Here is a 17,497-nt window from a genome sequence, read left to right on the forward strand (position 1 = left end):
GGTCAAGGGAGTACTTGAAATATTTTATTCCAGTAAAAAAAATGTTTTTAATTAATTATGAATCAAACCTCAAGTTAGGTCCCTGATCAAACTGCTTTGACACTATACTATACAATACTATACAGTACCATACTATACTATAAGGCACTGTACTACTCTATACTATGCAACTATATTGTACTACTCTATGCCATACTACACTACATTACACTATACTATATAGTGATTAGGTATTTATTGGATGTGATTATATTGTATTGGCTGCATGCCAAAATATATTGATTTTGTGCCAATTGCAAAATGTGTCTTATGTGACCCTAATTCACTCTAGCGGTCCCTGGCATTTGATTGAAAACCATACAGCGTAATGAAAGTTGCTTGAGCACAAAAATATATATATATATAAAAAAAAAAGGAATTAAATAAAACCATTATTATTTTGTTCAGTTTGCATGAAGTGATCAAGACTCTTTCATAATGAGTCAAATGTTGAGAGTGAAGATACAGGTGGTCAGTGTTTTGAACAGTGCATGAACGAATGCAAAAGAACGAGTTCATTGAACACGTTCACTTTTATGAGAACGATGAACTGAACGCAACTCAATGACAAATAATGAATTTGAACGGTGAACACGTTCATATTGTAGAGTCCTCGCGTATAGACGACAGGAAACTTCTCTCTTTATGTGTAACTTTATTAAAGTCCAGCAAACACGACGCACTCTGACACTCCTATCATCCACCACTGTATTCTTCACTCCCTTTCCTCATTCAACCTTGATACGCCAACTCATGACCCTGCCATCCCACAAAACCCTACAGCCATTAGCCTAGAACTGTCATGTGCCCCACCCCTACCTGTTCACTGACCCTTAGGACATTTCATTACTTTCTCCTCAGAAGAGACGCTGTCTAAATCGAATGCTTGCACCATGTCGTTCCTCAGTGCCCGTAAAATGTTCGCGATGTAGCCTAACCTAAACCTCTGAAGTGTTCATCAAAAGCAGCATAAAATGACACAGACACACACACACGATCATTTGTCCATCTACTTATCGTGCTTAGTTCCTCACGGAAATCAAAAGGCGGTATGGCCTAGTCGGTAGAGCGTTGGATCGCCGTCAAAGGACCAGGGTTCGAATCCCACTCTTTCCCATCTTCAAGCTGGCAATATTCTAAACTCTTAAAATTGGCAGGATTTCTCCTATTAATATTTTTATATCTTGCAATTTGTAAATTTAAATAAATTAAATTGTAAATTTAAATTAATTAAATATAAAAACAGGAAAAAAAAAAAAAAAAAACTGCGCGCGCGCAATGGGCTTCGGCGCAGGATGTGCGCAGTAGGCTTCAGCGCAGGATGTGCGCACTGGGCTTCTGCGCAAAATGTGTGCAATGGGCTTCTGCGCAAATTCATTAAATTTTATTAAAATTTTTTATATTTAATTTAATTTAATTTAATTTTTTTATTATTTAACTTTGTTATATTTAATTTTGCATTATCCTTTCTCCGCGCTGGTTCAGGGGTAAATGATGCTGGTCTTCACAAGTGACTGACCTACGCAAGCCTGTAGCCGCCACCCCCCCACAGGAGATTATATGCTTGTGTGTGTGTGTGTGGCCGCGGCGCTTCCTGGTTCTTCTCGGCACTACTCTGCCGATGCGAACAGCCCAAGTATTTAACATGGGCGAGGAAAGGAGGCTGCGGCGCTTCTGCATCCGGTGCGTCCCCGGGGTTAGAGGATGATGGTGTGACGTTAATGTATTGTTTTACATTGCACGTCATGATGAATCAGTCTCCTATGTCGCCTGTACCAGGAGCCGCCCCTGTCACTGGTTATCTTGGCTCGCTGTCTGGCCGGTAACCAGCCGTCCGGACCGCTCCGGACGGCGTTTACTTGGAATGCGGCCACTTTACTTCTCGGATATACAGCAGGAGCAACACTCGCATCACCTCTAGGTGCTCCGTCACTTCTCCTTATAAACACACTTTAGCGTCTTTTCCCACAATACCCAGGTGCACTACGTCACACACTACAAACTTCCCTTAAAGGGGCAGGCCATACCTGCAACACAACAGCTCTCGGTCTCATATACAGATGGTTAGAGAAAGCAGATACGCAGACTCAGCAACTACATCCGAGATCCGATGCACCTTATTATTATCTGAGGGATTTTTACACACTGTCTGATAAAGATTCCGACAGTAAAGGCAAGGGGTAGTGATGGATAAGGTTTTTTTTAACAAGTTAAGTCTTTCATTCTCACTTTCCACCTTAAAACTATGAAATGAACTGAACTATGAACTAGTTCAGGATTTAAATGGTGAACTATGAACGTGAACTATTCATGTTTACTTGTATGAACTGAACTTTGAACTAGTTCATGAGAGGTGTGAACTTGCACAACACTGGTTTTGAAGACACTTTCAGACTGAATCTCTGTTTCTAGCACGTTGAGTTAGTTTTGATGTGTGCTGAGGATGCTCACTGCTTGGGGAATGTTTGCTCACTTATACACGTGATATACATTGTAATAGTGTCCAATATTAACCTTAGAACAGGTTTCTTTCTGCTGTGGCTCAAACCTGTTTAGATTAATCCTTGTACGGCCAAGTACACAAAGTAAATCAAGTGAGTCTACACCAGTTTAAATAATGATCATGTCTTAAATAATTTTAAGGCATTATTTTCAAAATCTTTTAATGAAAATAATAATTCTTCATATAACAATGTATGCACAATGTGACAATTATGTGTGTTTATTACCATTATATGTGTGATAAACTTCACAAAGTAGATGCAACACTGTAAAGCGAATACATTTTAAATATTTGACAAAATATCGTAAACCCTATTTTTCACAAACTTTTACTGTATGACGTGTGTTATTGTAACTTTATTTTAGTCACTTCGGTTTTATGAATTGATTATCTTTGTTCTTAACCATTTTTTGTCTTATTACTACTATTATTACTACTACTACATTGAAAAATGTTTAAGCATTAATATAAAAACTGAAATAATGCAGCTATAATAAAACCTATGGATCAAAGTATTTCATTAAAAACAATTATATTTATGTGTCAATACATTTCTTAACAATTCCTATTACCTACAGGCAGGGGCATCGTTAGGCCTCCCCTAATCGTTAGGCTGAAGCCCCCCTAAATAATTACTGGGATTTTGTTTTTTTTTTTTTAATTAAACTATTGTTTTACACATGGACAAGTTATTTATAACTCTAACATGCTACATATGTGAATGCGTTTCTGGTTTGTATGTTTTCTCCCCCTTCAAAGTACAATCCAATAGCCTCTCATCATACTTAACAATAAAAGGGCACTAGGCACTAGGACCTTGGGGAGTCTGCATCGCTGCTGCCCTGGCTTTCTCACTCTGCCAAGTAACGTCTCTCATCAAGACAGCAGGATTACAGCCAAGGAGTTTAGCTCATAGTAAATGATGCACGGAGTGAAATTGTAAGTACAGGTAGTTACAGAATGTGGCTATCTGTAGTTGTTAACGATTGTTACCTGCTTAAATATAGGTTTACTTGAGGCAAAAGAAAGGAAATATTGTAATGAGCTATGTTAACACTAAAGGCCGAATTATAGTCGGGTTGCACGCACGCATGCACGCAAGACACGCAACACGCCCCTTTCGTGCCCTCTGGCGGCTTGCGTGCGTCCGCCAATTTTTCTAACTATACGACAAAACGACGCGAGCATCACGCAGACCGCAAGGCTTGTGATTGGTCTGCTTACTACATCCCGTCCGGAGTCTAGTTTCCGGTTTCATGCCACATAATACGCGGAAATCACGGAAGATTTAGAAGAACGAATATGGACAAAAAAGATGAGCACTTGGCAGAAGAGATCCGAAAGTATGACCACTTGTATAACCCGTCACTGACTGGCGGATTTGTCCGCCAGAAATAGGCTATGAGGAACCGGAGTGGCGATCTAAATAAACAGTCGACGAAGAAGAAGACGTCTCTTCTTTGTGTGTTTTGTCTTCAACAAACAACGTTACTCCGCCTAGTGTTCTGGCGGTGAATTGCGTTGCAACACGCGCAACACGTTAGAAAAGCAGAAATCAAAACGAGTCCGTCGATGCAACTGCGTAGCCTTCCGAGGTTGCAGTCGCAGGACTATAATTCGGCCTTAAGTGGGAGGCAAAGTAGGAGGAAACCCGAACTACAGGAGACTTACACAGAGGCGTAGAGAGGAGCAATCTGTCTTAAAAGCCCAAACACAAGAGAAACAAACAACACTGTTGTTAAAAGAAATAAGTTTTTAATGAAAAGAATTTGGAGAAGCCAAAACAGGAGAAAAATCCACAGGAACTTGGTGACATAAGCTGATGTTTGAAGGAAGAAACAATATATTCTTCCAGTGCTGGGTCTTCCATTTCCAATTCCAAAAGCACACTGACAACACTGTGCCACTTTTTGCAGATTTTTTGGAAAATTACTTTGTCAAGGCGTTGCATCATTTTTGGGTTGATCTCAAAATCTTCATCCTGGATTTCGACCCATATGTTTTCGAACAGACGCTCGATGATGGCGTTTGGTGATCTGAGCCTGTTCAACACCTTTGCTTTATTAAAGATCCTCGAAACCAGCTTCATAACAATTACCCTGATGGGCAATTTTCTTCCGTCCTCTGTTGACTCTTGCTCTTCGCTGTATTCTTCAGTGAATTCAGAAGGGGTCACCTCGCTTTCTGAGCCAGACCCTTGACTTTCATCCGAAGGCAGACTGGCCCCACCGATCGAGCCCTCTGACACAGCTTTTTCCAAAGTATGTGTTATCACCCTGGAAGTGAGAGGTTCTGACTCTGTGTGAAGCCACCACCTCATTACTCCAAGGAAACACCACACCATGGCAAGGATGTCAGCTGATATGATAGCATGTGGCGGTAAAACCATTATGCTCAAGCGCTTTGGTCCTGAGCTGGTCTTGGGTCTCATCCTTTCATTGTGATTGCTGAGGATATTTTTCAGCTCATTGGTTAACTCGACGGTTTCACCACTGAGGATAACATCAATCCATTGAGACACATTCTGCCCCTGCTCTATCTCACCCACTACTGTTGGAAGCAGAGCGTCAATATCATTCATGACAGATCGATTCACTGCCTACTTAAAACCTGGTCAAAGGCAGGGTTGTCAGGGCTGTCAAAGTACTTGATATTCAGTCTCTCCACAAGATGACCAATGGACGCTTGGGCAAACTGTTTTGCAGCGCATGTCTTAATCCTTCCACACACTTTCTTCAGTGAGGGTGAGCTTTGGGCTGTTTCTAGATCAACTTGGTTTTGCATCATGATTTCATCCACAATCACCTCAGCAACGTCATCTGCAACCTTCTTCATCTCCAGAGTGGAGCCAGATTCCAACTGCTCATAAGCAGAGACGGAAATTTCATCAGATGAAGATTTGGTGAACTGAGACACCTCATCCTTGATGATCTCCTGGACAGTTTTGGATGTTTCAGACAAAAGACTTTCTCTGTCTTCTGAGATTGTCTTCCGGGATGAGGATGATGACTGACTGACCTTCTTTCTGCTCTCACAAGGTGCACACTCACGTTTCCGATCCCTCATGAGTCCTTTGATCATTTGGCCGGCCTGTTGAATCAGACATTGTAGTCTTTTTGGAGGTGTGATACGAGGAATGGTTTCCTTCCCACTGTCCACGCTCATGGAGAGGACAGAGTTGACACACTCTGCAATCTCTTTAGCAATCAACCTTGTCAACTTCTCTGAGCTGACCAGCTTGACCTCATCTGGAACATCAAGAGCCTGAGCAAAAATCTGAGGAAGTGTGTTGCCAAAAGAGCAAATCACACTGGTCTGAGACACAGGCCCATCGGTGCTCACATGCTCCTTTAGGGTGGATTGTGTCTCCAAATAGACAATTTCCAGCAGTTTCTCTCCCAGTAGGGTTATTGTGGCCACATCAGGTTTGCCTGCTTTCGAAAGATTCCATTGTTCTGATGTCATGCCTTCGAAATAGGACGTCACAATGGGTAAAATGCTGTCGATGTCCATATTCTTGTTTCTGATATTGTTTTCCAATACTTCTGTTATTGGCTTGGCGTTTAAATATCAGGTCGAATATCCTTGTATTCCTGGATATAGTAAAGTGCTCTCTCGGTTTGCCGTAGACTACATTGAACATTCACTTATCAACTAGCGGAAGAAAACAATCCAAAGAGAGAACACACCTAAGAGAACACGCACTAAAGAGTACACACTAAAGGGAGAACACACTCACCAAAGAGAAAGGCATCCAGGGCAGCTGACATCACAGGCTGACACCAGGCTTTCCAACAAGCCACGCCCCCAAATATTGACTGTTGATGTCAGTAGCAGCGGTAGCTACCTCGACATAACACGATGCAAGCTGGTTAGAAATTGTCTGACTTTTACCAGCTCTGCAAAACCTCACCATGTCACAGGACCTTCAAATATTGTGGGAGCGAGGTTCAGAACGTGCAGTTTTTCTCCTTCAGCTGCAGCACCTGGGAACCAAAGTCTATGGAACTGGCCCTATGACACTTTATCCACACGACGTATCTTACGTTATATTCTTACACATTCAGAACAATTAACTGCTGCTTATTTTTCTCCAAAGGGGATGAGATGTCATTGATCTCTACGACAGCTGTCTATTTACACTTAGAGTTTACATTTTCTGTCATTAAAACAGTTTTGTTCAGGCGATTGTTTGTGTGAAGTTATTAATGATCATGTGGGTGTTTTTTTTGTCCTTTAGATTTATTTTGCTGACTTGTTTTTTTGGAATTATAAACTAGAACATAAATAAATGACCTTGTTTCCCTCTCTCACTCTGATACATGCATAGTGAGACACACACATACTCTCAGTTGGGAGATTCTGTATTGTGTTAACTAAAGGCCGAATTATAGTCGGGTGATTGGTCTGCTTACTACATCCCGTCCGGTGTCTAGTTTCCGGTTTCATGCCACATAATACGCGGAAATCATGGAAGATTTAGAAGAACGAATATGGACCAAATAGATGAGCACTTGGCAGAAGAGATCCGAAAGTATGTCCACTTGTATAACCCGTCACTGACCGGCCGATTTGTCCGCCAGAAATAGGCTATGAGGAACCGGAGTGGCGATCTAAATAAACAGTCGACGAAGAAGAAGACGTCTCTTCTTTGTGTGTTTTGTCTTCGACAAACAACGTTACTCCGCCTAGTGTTCTGGCGGTGAATTGCGTTGCAACACGCTCAACACGTTAGAAAAGCATAAATCAAAACGAGTCCGTCGATGCAACTGCGTGGCCTTCCGCGGTTGCAGTCGCAGGACTATAATTCGGCCTTTAGCTAGCTAGCCAGCTATTTTGTTAATGTCTCCAGTGAGCAAGAGTGTGAACGAGCAAATTTGAAATGTAAGAAATAACTATCGACAGCACTCTATTCTTTGCATTAATATCTATCTCTAGTATTTTAAAACAATAATATCAGTGCCTATTATTCCCTTCTGCACATAATACAACAAATAAACAACTCAGAAGTTGACACTGGCAGGTCCATTCTCCATCCATTGTGTGTGGTCCCTTTAAGAATTAGGATTTGGGAGTGATGCGGAGATGAAAACTAATATATCCGTCTTTCCTTTACAAGCAGGAAAATGATTTCTCTCTATTTGAGAAAAGTTCATATTTGTGTTGTCAAATTTCACAATGACCCTGAAATTCTGTCTCTTCTGTTATCTTATACTGAATGAATGCAAGCAAAGATACAGAGAAAAATCACATTCTTTCTGATTGAACCAATCTATGAACTGTCTGAAACAATGGATAACCACAGCCCCAAATGAGCCCCCCAAAAAACAGCGCGCAAACATTCAACATCCTTAGGGGCTAAGCCCCCCCTTTCTTTCAATCCTAGAAACGCCCCTGCCTACAGGTGAAACACTGTAAATGTGTAAATGCTATAAATCTGGTTCAATTTCAAAGGTGGTGCTGTTCAGTATGATAAAGTACCGAAAATAAACAAAACATTCAGAGACACCAGGAAAACACAAATAAGAAACAGTCAAATATAAAAAAAAATGACCAAAGCAAAAGCAGCAGTGAAGCCTTAGGAATAAATACAGTACATGCAATAGAATGTAAAGCAGATTAATCAATTTAAACAGGAGAAGCTAGAAGTTAAATAAGGCAACATTGAAAACTTGTATTGCCCTAAGGATAGAATCAGTTGAGATTTGTTCTGGATGTTGTTCCATGTTGCAGGTGCTCGGTGACAAAAACTGGATTTACTGAGCTCAGTATTTAAAAACTTACTTGCACAGTAACCTGCTTGTACCACTAGATGTCTCCTCATCTCTACATCTGAGTATCCACTACATGCTGGGATGAGCATCACATGACACTTCGCCTCTGTGTCTTTTTGTTTCTATTGTCTAAACGATGCCTCACCTTGTTCACTTGTCTCATCGCTGTTATTCAAATACCTTCTTCCTTTCTTTCACTTACATCACCTATACGTGTCGTCGGCCACTGTTGCCTCTTGTTTTTCTTTGGAGACCCAAATGCCCCATGGCCACTGCCATAACAACAACAATATTGCTTGTTGTACTGATTGTTAGGCCAGATACATCGAACAATTAACTCCTGTCTGATAGAGTGAAAGTCTAGCCTGAGTTCAGCAGCTATGCTCAGCATGAATATTGGCATGTATGGCATCAATATCTGGGGTGACAGCCTGGTGATTAATTAGGGTGTATTTAGGCTGATCTTAATGGCTATTGCTCCACTTACTAATTAACTACCTGCAAAACCGGAGCTGTGAAACTTCCCAACCCCAACCTTTAGGTGGCAGCGTCCTCACAACTCATGCAGTATTGTTAGCTTTCATACACATTACATTTTATTTTGAATTTGTCTGTTTGCTTTTATATTGTTTTGAATGCTTAAATCCGACTCCAGGCCCTGGAGCAGGGCCATCTGTGGTTACTTACTCAGCGGTCATCGGCCCTTCTGTCTGATGGGGTTAATGTTGATTGACCTCAAGAGAGGAATCAGCTGAGAGCCTTGTGTCGGACATGGCATAACATTAGTCACCGTTACACCATGAAGTAAAGGAGTTCATGTACTTTTTGTCTTGTGTCCTCTTTGGCTTGTCTGCTGGTATGTGGCTGCTTTATCAAGTTGATCACTTTTTCTGAATGGGCTTTACCGCGGTGTTAAAGCGAACACACATTGTCTCTGTGTTCATGATTCATTAGCTGTGCTCCTCTGATGAAAAACTGTTTGTCCATTGCCCAAAGGAATATTACATTACACAATCGTCATTTAGTCTTTTTTCTCCTGCCATGCTCTTATACTAAATCACAAGTCCACTTGGACAAATGTACTGAAGTACACTTCAGCCTGGAACATGGAGAGAGCTTAACTGTCAAGATCTGTTGTTTTCAACACTAATCTGTCGGAGATATGACAGTGAGGCACATGTGTTGGCTTGGTAACCAATCTAGTATCCAGTGGCAACAGAGGTCTATTGAATGCTGGGTGGCTCTGTATTGGCTGGTGTGCCCACCACTCTCCTGTGTCACCGAGTCAGAGAGGCACATCCTTATAGCGGCTCTGCATAATGGTAGGGTTGTGTAATATCTAGCTAATATTGTGCGTGAGTGTGACTGGGGAGGGGGTCATCCAAGCACTGATATTACTAATGCTCTTTGTGTACAACAACTTGATGTACTGACCTGCAGGTGGTAGCACTCTCTGCCTCTGTCACTTTCCCTGTCTCGATCAGTTGCATACACACAAACAATGCACACACCACACACTCAGTCTATGTTCAAAATACCTCCCTCCATTACATCCTCCCTTGAAGACATTTGACATGTTTCAGATTTGTCTCCGTTCTCCTCCATCACTGAGTCTCTTATCCACATCTGAAGGCATCCACTTGTGCAGAGGCAGACACAACAGGATAAGCGTCTTTGTCTCAGACTCTTGTCTGTCAGAGACACCCCCCCCCCCCCCTCGACCAGCCTCTCCTCTATTTGGGCGGCTGTTCCAGAGAGGGCAGATGGCTCATTACCATAAATAGGACAGAGAGAGAGAGTAAGTGAGGGGGCCTTGCACACCGACCAAGAGGACCATGCCACCCAAACCCAAGGAAATGGGAGGCCGTTGCTAGGAGAGAGGAAAGACAGCTTTATAGCAACACAAAGCTGATTCCCCCCATCCGACCTCATATCGCTCCCGCCCCCTCGTTCCCTGCTCTGGGGACAGAGCCTTGAATCTGCTGGTCGGGGACAGATGGTCGACGGGCCCCAACGTCTTTACAGCTGGACACGGTGGACACGGGCTACACCGACACAGTGGGACCTGGCAGGGCTGAATCACACCTCAGCCCGTCCAACGTATCAGAAGCCGGAGCAGAAAGCGCTGAAGCCCAGGCCATCAGCTAAGAATAGATCCACACTTGTTGCCCACGGGAAATGTGTGGCTGCACAATAGATGATAATATGTTAAGAGTTTGTCTTTGTAGTAGTGTAATGCTGTCTCTAGGATGGAAATCATTCACTGGGGATAATGACTGGTTGTCTCTTTTTGCAATTTAGTTTAACACATGATGGCAGTGATATGGTCAACCCCTGTACAGGAAAGTTTTACAAGGACATCAGAAATGAAGTTTTACCTCATTTGGACCAGGCTTTGGTCCCCATGAGGTCTACTAGTCCTAACAAGGTCAGTGTTTATATTGGAAAAGGCCCTAAAGAGGTCGCAAAAACAAGTACACACACACACACGCACACCATACCCCATCATGTGTTAATGAGGGGGGGATTTTTTCAGCCACACCTCTTTTATTTTTATTTTCCTTGTTCTGCTAATGTGAACACCCCCTTGTTGAAGTGACTGAACCTGTTTTCAGTGTTTGCTACATGTGTTACTCGCTATGCAAATAAAAAAAGAGTACCAAAAATAGGGGAAACACTTCTTCCTATGGAAATTATCCCCCCCCCCCCCCCAAAAAAACCCATTTCTGAAACAAAAGCACATCTGCTCTCACTAGACCTCTGGTTGAAAGGGCAAGAGTAGCCAACTGCCTCACTCACAGGAAGGAGGAGAAATCAATTGGGAAAATAAGAGAGTCTGAATTAAATAAATGAAAAAATGTTGGCTATAAAAGCCTCAGTCTGGTAATTATCGAGTGCTTGTTTTGATCTGATTTCTAACCACACTCTCTGATTGTGTTAATTTCCTCTCATTTGTCATAATGTTTGTTGGGGGGGGGGGGGGTAAAAGTGAGCAAATCTTGGGGGGATGATGTCGCACAGCATCACATGTGTTGGAAGAGAAAAGAAGGATGGGAAGGGAGGGGAGAAAAGGACCGCTAGCCAGAAGGAGGGGAAGAAAGCGTGGCAGCAGCATGACAACTAAGGAGAAAAGAGGCGGTCCTGCATCACCTAGCCAGCCGCCCTGGTTGCATAGGAACACGAGGGCCATGCCTACCCTGCAGACACACTCCTTTCCTCTCTCCTAAGCCACGCTTCATTACCCAGTGCTCAGCCATGCACAGAGAGGCACTGCACCACTTTCTCCACACAGCAGCCGTGTGCCCGCTCACAGCCAGCCAGGCTCTCCATCCACCCAGGCAGGGTGTACACTGGCCCTCGGGCATCGGGTCAGACTCCCTTTCTATGCATGGTGCAGAGACAACACTGGGAGGTCGTCACTTGGATGATGCTGAGCAGTGGGTCAGACACCGCCCCGCCGTCCTGTTCGATGAACTCAATACCCATTCATTGGCAGCACCAGTCACGATCCAAATGTTTGTATCATTCGCCAAGGAGCTGTCCCTTTGTTGATTGGTTGGTTTGTGTGTTTATTCGTTTGTAAGCAGGATGACACATAAAAAACAGAATGGAGTTCCACAACACGTGATGGCAGGAAGTGGTATGGGTCAGGGAAGAACACATTAATTCTGGGTCAGATCTGCAGATTTTTTCGTAAAAAATTTTGAGATTTTTCAACATTTTCAACATTCACTTTAGAAACATAATTAATATATCTTGATAGGGGGGAAATTAGGCATATGACTGATATCTATCTATGTGTGTGTGTGAGTGTGTGTGTGTGTGTGTGTGTGTGTGCTGCTTGATTTAATATAACAGGACTGGGTTAGGGCTACCCTCTACTGAGAGCTATTGTTTGAACAGATTTTAAGTTTTATTTGACTACTAATAATATAAATTCGGACGTCACAAAAAAAAATCATACAATCGGATTATTTGGGTTATATCTGTATTATTACTACCAGAACTGACAAAAGCTAACTGCTGTCATTTACCTAAGTAATCCCCACACCATTCTTCAGATAAACTGTATGTTGATATATCTTAAATAGCTAATTTGATTGATTCAGTGCAGCACAAGTTGCACATCAGCAATACTTGTTAATAATAATAAATGTTTCTTGAAACATTACAACTGTTATATTGTGAATTTATGTGTCCATATGTTGCCACTGGCTATGATCATTTCACTTTAAAAACAAAAGTTTTAAATGATAACTCCTATTACCAGGCAGAGGGCAGGCTGATATTGTACTTTATGCACATGAGTAAAAAACCAAACAAACTCATTCACACTATTGGGAGAACACTAGCAATCCCTCATATACATGTCATAGCCCACTACGGAGCTGGTAGTGCCAGACAACACTGCCGCTCACAAGACTGCCATTGTCCAGTGAAATAAAGTGTGTCTGTGACCAAGACAAGGCGGGGAGGACCAGATGCTTTGAAAAGACAAGGGAGTGTCAAAGAACAAAGCTTTCGGTGTTGTGTTGTGTTGTTGTTTACAGTAAATCCATTGTGAATATTCCTATTAGACGTCATGACTCCACGTCACTGATGGGGCCTTTTAAACTGCCGGTACATGTCATAGTGGGACGTCTTTCCTTTATCCTCCTCCTGCCTCACAGTTAATTGACTGCAAGTGTTCATTTGCCTGCGAGGAGCAGTCATTAGGGTCGAATAACAAAATTTAGCTTGGCAATAGAGCATCCAGAGATCAATGGGTTAATTCAATTGCCCCTGCATGTGGTGTATTGTATGGCGGGGCCATTTGGAGGTCTTTATAAGGGACTCATGCAGCTTTAGTGTGCTTAAAAGTGCAAAGAGATAGTGTGGGTATTGGTCAATAGAGTGAGAGAGCAGCAGTGAAGGCAGTTGAATAAAAAAGATCAAAGTTCAGGGCTGAGTGTAAGTTCTTTACTTGTTGCAGTGAACTTTAGGACACTGCACTCATTGCATAGACTAAGAGCTTTTTAGGTATTATAACAATGCAACATCATTCATTTATGATAAGTTACTGTAAGTACACTGTAGGTCATCCATTCCTCCCCGGCCCATTCATAGTGTGTGTTTATTGAGTTTGGTGGTGTAATGGAGACTTAAAGCTTAAAGCAACAGAGGCTCTCGCAGGCTACATCCCTACTACTACGTTTCGTTTGAAAAAGAATCAACCCTGCTATGCATACACCCACCATCTATTCGGTTCCACCCAGTTTTAGAGTCACTTAAATGCTGCTGGCCCCATTTTAGTTCGTACAGATGGAGATTAAAACTGATACAGAGCTAAAACCTCTGTGTTTTATATTGAAAAAGCACGTTTCAAATGAAAATGTAATGATAGTGGATGTAGCCTCAGACAAGAGGAGGAGTTTTGGTATTTACTGTGTAAATATATTTTGGGGCCCAGTGTTACATCTTGCTTGGGGGCACCACTGGTTTGGTCCTTTGAAGTGATTAAAACCACTTTACTTAGCACGAGACCTGTCTTCATCACAGGTAGCCGACGGGGTTGTTTACCCTGTTGTTTACTGAGTGCGGATCGCTGAAGAGGACAAATGACAGCCAAAGAAAATACTAAGTAGTTAGTTAAACATCCTCTCTCATTAAACAGTTGACTTGTTTTTCTAAAGCCTCAGTAAAATTAAATTTACTGTCAACAGTTCATGCTGGTGTAATCTTAATCCTCCGCTGGAACAGATTGACACTTGGGCCTGTTTAAAAAGGCATTTGTCCACTACAACCTGAACAAATAAGCTGAATCAATATAGAATTACAGGATATTTGCCTGACTGTTGAAACGATCATTCCTCTCTTACATTATATTGCCCTTGTGCATTAAAGAGAGACACTTATCAGCTGGTAGATAACAGACAATCGGCACGCTGCTGACACAATTCATAAGACCCGGTTAGCAGAAAGGATTGTCAAACAAAGGCTCCTGTAGGCAAACATGCTCTTCAGTGGAGGATAACTGCGGGCGGAATCGGAGAAAAAGCTCCAGGGGAAACAAACCTGAAGAACAAAAGACAGCGTTGCATTTGAAACAAGCTGACCGCGCCTCTGCTGACAGTTAGAGGGCATGCAGGCCTACACATGACACTGTTTTCACTGCAGAGACGTAAATTTAGCCTGTGAGCTTTTAATAAAAAAACACAACAACATAGAGAAATAAGTGCTGTGGCGGTGCTTATATGATTCTCTCTCCTTAAACATTAGTTTGGTCATTCCGGGGCAATTAAAGTCTGGCCTGGTCTTGTACACAGCGGTGGCAGCTTCACAGACAAGGCGCAGTCTCGTCCTGTGGAGAATGCAAATACTACCTGTTTAACCGGTAACCACTCTTACCACACTTATCAAGAAAAATAAAACACTATGTTCATTATGACAGGCGTCTGCATGTGTAACTGCATGTATATCTGTGCATGCGTGTATGTGTGTTATGGCACGCTTTTATCTGCATTACAATTCTCTAGACGGTTCTTCCATTTCACATTTCAAAGGAGGTTCAAACTAATTAGCTCAGGGTGCTACTTGTCGGCTGATCTTCAGTCCTGGAACAAATGCAGTTGATTGTTTCATCATCTGAATCCAGTAAAAGGAGCAGGACAGTGACTTTGTATAGGGCACTCTGTGCTGTCCTCACCTGGTATGGAGAAAACAATACCTGAAGTCTTCTAAAATGTGCATACTAGTAAATATTTTGGCTAACATCATAGGCCCTCATGTCATGAAGAGACATACGATTTAGGATTCAGTGCAGTTGTGTATGTGTGACAGAGATAGAGAGAAAAGGAGAGATGATTTAGAAGCTATATTACACCTGTAGCAGTGCAATCTTGTTGGAACAGCTAGTTTCTTCTGGAATGTGATTCAATCTCTACAGTTCTCACCTCTTTACCGGCTGTGCACCAAAGTGGCGGTGTTCGTGTTCCCACTCCACCAGACACCAAATCTGGGGGAAATGAGACAGAAGAGAAAATACGGAGAGAATACAACAAAGGCGAGAGGGCGGATTGAATGAAGAGCAGCATACAAACAAGGGTTGTCCCTAATATGGACTTTTATGAGCTCCAGACCTGCTGAAATGGAGTGGTGTGCGTGTGCCGCAGCTCTTATCGGCTCGCTGGCAGCACGGGGAGGGGGAGAGCTTCCACACTTGTGCTCCGTAAAAATGGTCTGATTCATTTTCCACATGAGAGGGTCTCGCTGGGGCGGCATCAGACCAGCCAGTCCGCGCAGATTTATGGACCATTAAAGCAGCAGGCCTCCTGACCGCCGTGCCACCATAGGCTGGCTGCCGAGACACACTGCACCCTCATTCATGCTCGGCCACTGCTCTCCATCACAGGCTGGCTTCCTTATTGTTCATCCCTCCATCAGTAGCACTTTTACTGCCTCACATGAACTCCTCTTATTTAGACTGTAATCCCACTATCCTCCACCTCGCTCCCTTTTGATACAACGTGAGCTGTGCACTGAGTTATTCTTACCCTTTGTCAAGTTAACACAGTTGTCACAAAGACTCTTTTTGTTTTTGCTCTTTCAGGTTCATCCTAATAAAGCCCCTCATCAGCACCTTGGTCCGACAGCGTGTTATATGGGCCAGGAAATGCTCCAGTAGCGCTAGGAACTCTCAGTGGGGCATGTTGTTTTAGCCTAACAGTTTTACAATCAGATTAGCACCATTGCAGGCACAAGGTCTAATGGATCTGTCTTTTCGAGGCATCTTCGATCAACTGTTTCCCTGGTGATTAATGCATCTCGCTCTCCTCTCTCGTGTGCTAGCTTTGCAACTTCGTCATCTCTCGGAAGGAGTGCTACAGGAAGGGAAAATGGGACAGAGTCTAAGCTGCTCGCTGGCCCTAAGAATAGCTCGTGTGTGCAAGAAAACGATGCCACGGCAACCTGAGCAGAGGCCCAGAAAAAAAACATGAATTTATTAATTAATGTAGGGATGAATGAAAATAAAGGTTCACATAGAGCTGGTAACTCACTTCTCACACTTCTTTATTGTGTAACATAAATCAACGTCATTCCTCGCTTTCTGTGTGGGTGTACAGCACAAAATTCTAACACAAGATTAACAAGAAACTGAATTAAATAACATAACAATACAGTTACGATGCAGAGGAGCAAATACACTTCCCACAGTATCAGACAGGCAATAACTGGGACACAAAATGGCCATTACGCCACTGAAAAAGCCTGTTTGTCCAGTTGACAGAAGAAGAAAAACAAGGGTGTGTAACAACCTTTACTACAGCACTGCTGCGTGGCAGGTATTTGGGTTTATACACAGTAGAAGCAAACAGAGAGGATATGAGATCAGTCCACGGAGAGAGCTACTCGTGTGTACGCTTATGAAATGGAGTGGCGGAGGATGAGTGAGGTATCACCACCATGTGAAAGTTGCAGTTTGGTGTGAAGTCAGTTGGCCGGTAAAGCTGCACTCACCAGATAGACAGGAAGAGACACACACAGGCACACAGAGACACACACAGACAGACACACACAAACGACACAGCTGGAGGACTCTTTCGGCTTTAAAAAAAAAACACATCCACACATTTCATGTAAATAATAATAACTATTTTAACACATATACAACGAATGAGTTTTGGTAAAAAATACAAAAAGTACACAGTTGTGCTTTTCGGTCTCTCTTCTTATTACTTTACTTTGTACAAAGAGCTCAGGCATCATCATCCTGCGTATGTACCTGGTATGTACACGTCACTTCGGCTCCTTGATTCATCATTTACTCTGGGAGGGGCCCGGCGGAGGGGCCACGCTCGTCATGAGGCTGGGTGTGGCGACACATCCTCTCTCCCCGCCCTGAGGTGTTTGTGTCCTCCGAATAACGCGGGAGTGTGTGCTTGGGATCCGTCCGGCTTCATCGCCCGCACTTTTTATTCGTGCACAGTTGATCCCGTCACTATCCCACCCGCCGCGGGACCTTATCATCCCAACAAATCCCTTTAAAACACTGTCAAACCCCCACCACGCTGCGCCGCGAGCAGCTGGCGGAGCAAGTGAAAGCACGTTGCACGATGCAAAACAGGGACACGACGTGCGCGCTCCCGACGCCCCGGCGCTGCGGCAGTTGCCAGGGGAGATAGGAGGGGAGGGGTTTTGATTG

This window comes from Pleuronectes platessa, chromosome 12 (genome assembly GCF_947347685.1).
Source record: "Pleuronectes platessa chromosome 12, fPlePla1.1, whole genome shotgun sequence".
NCBI lineage: Eukaryota > Metazoa > Chordata > Actinopteri > Pleuronectiformes > Pleuronectidae > Pleuronectes > Pleuronectes platessa.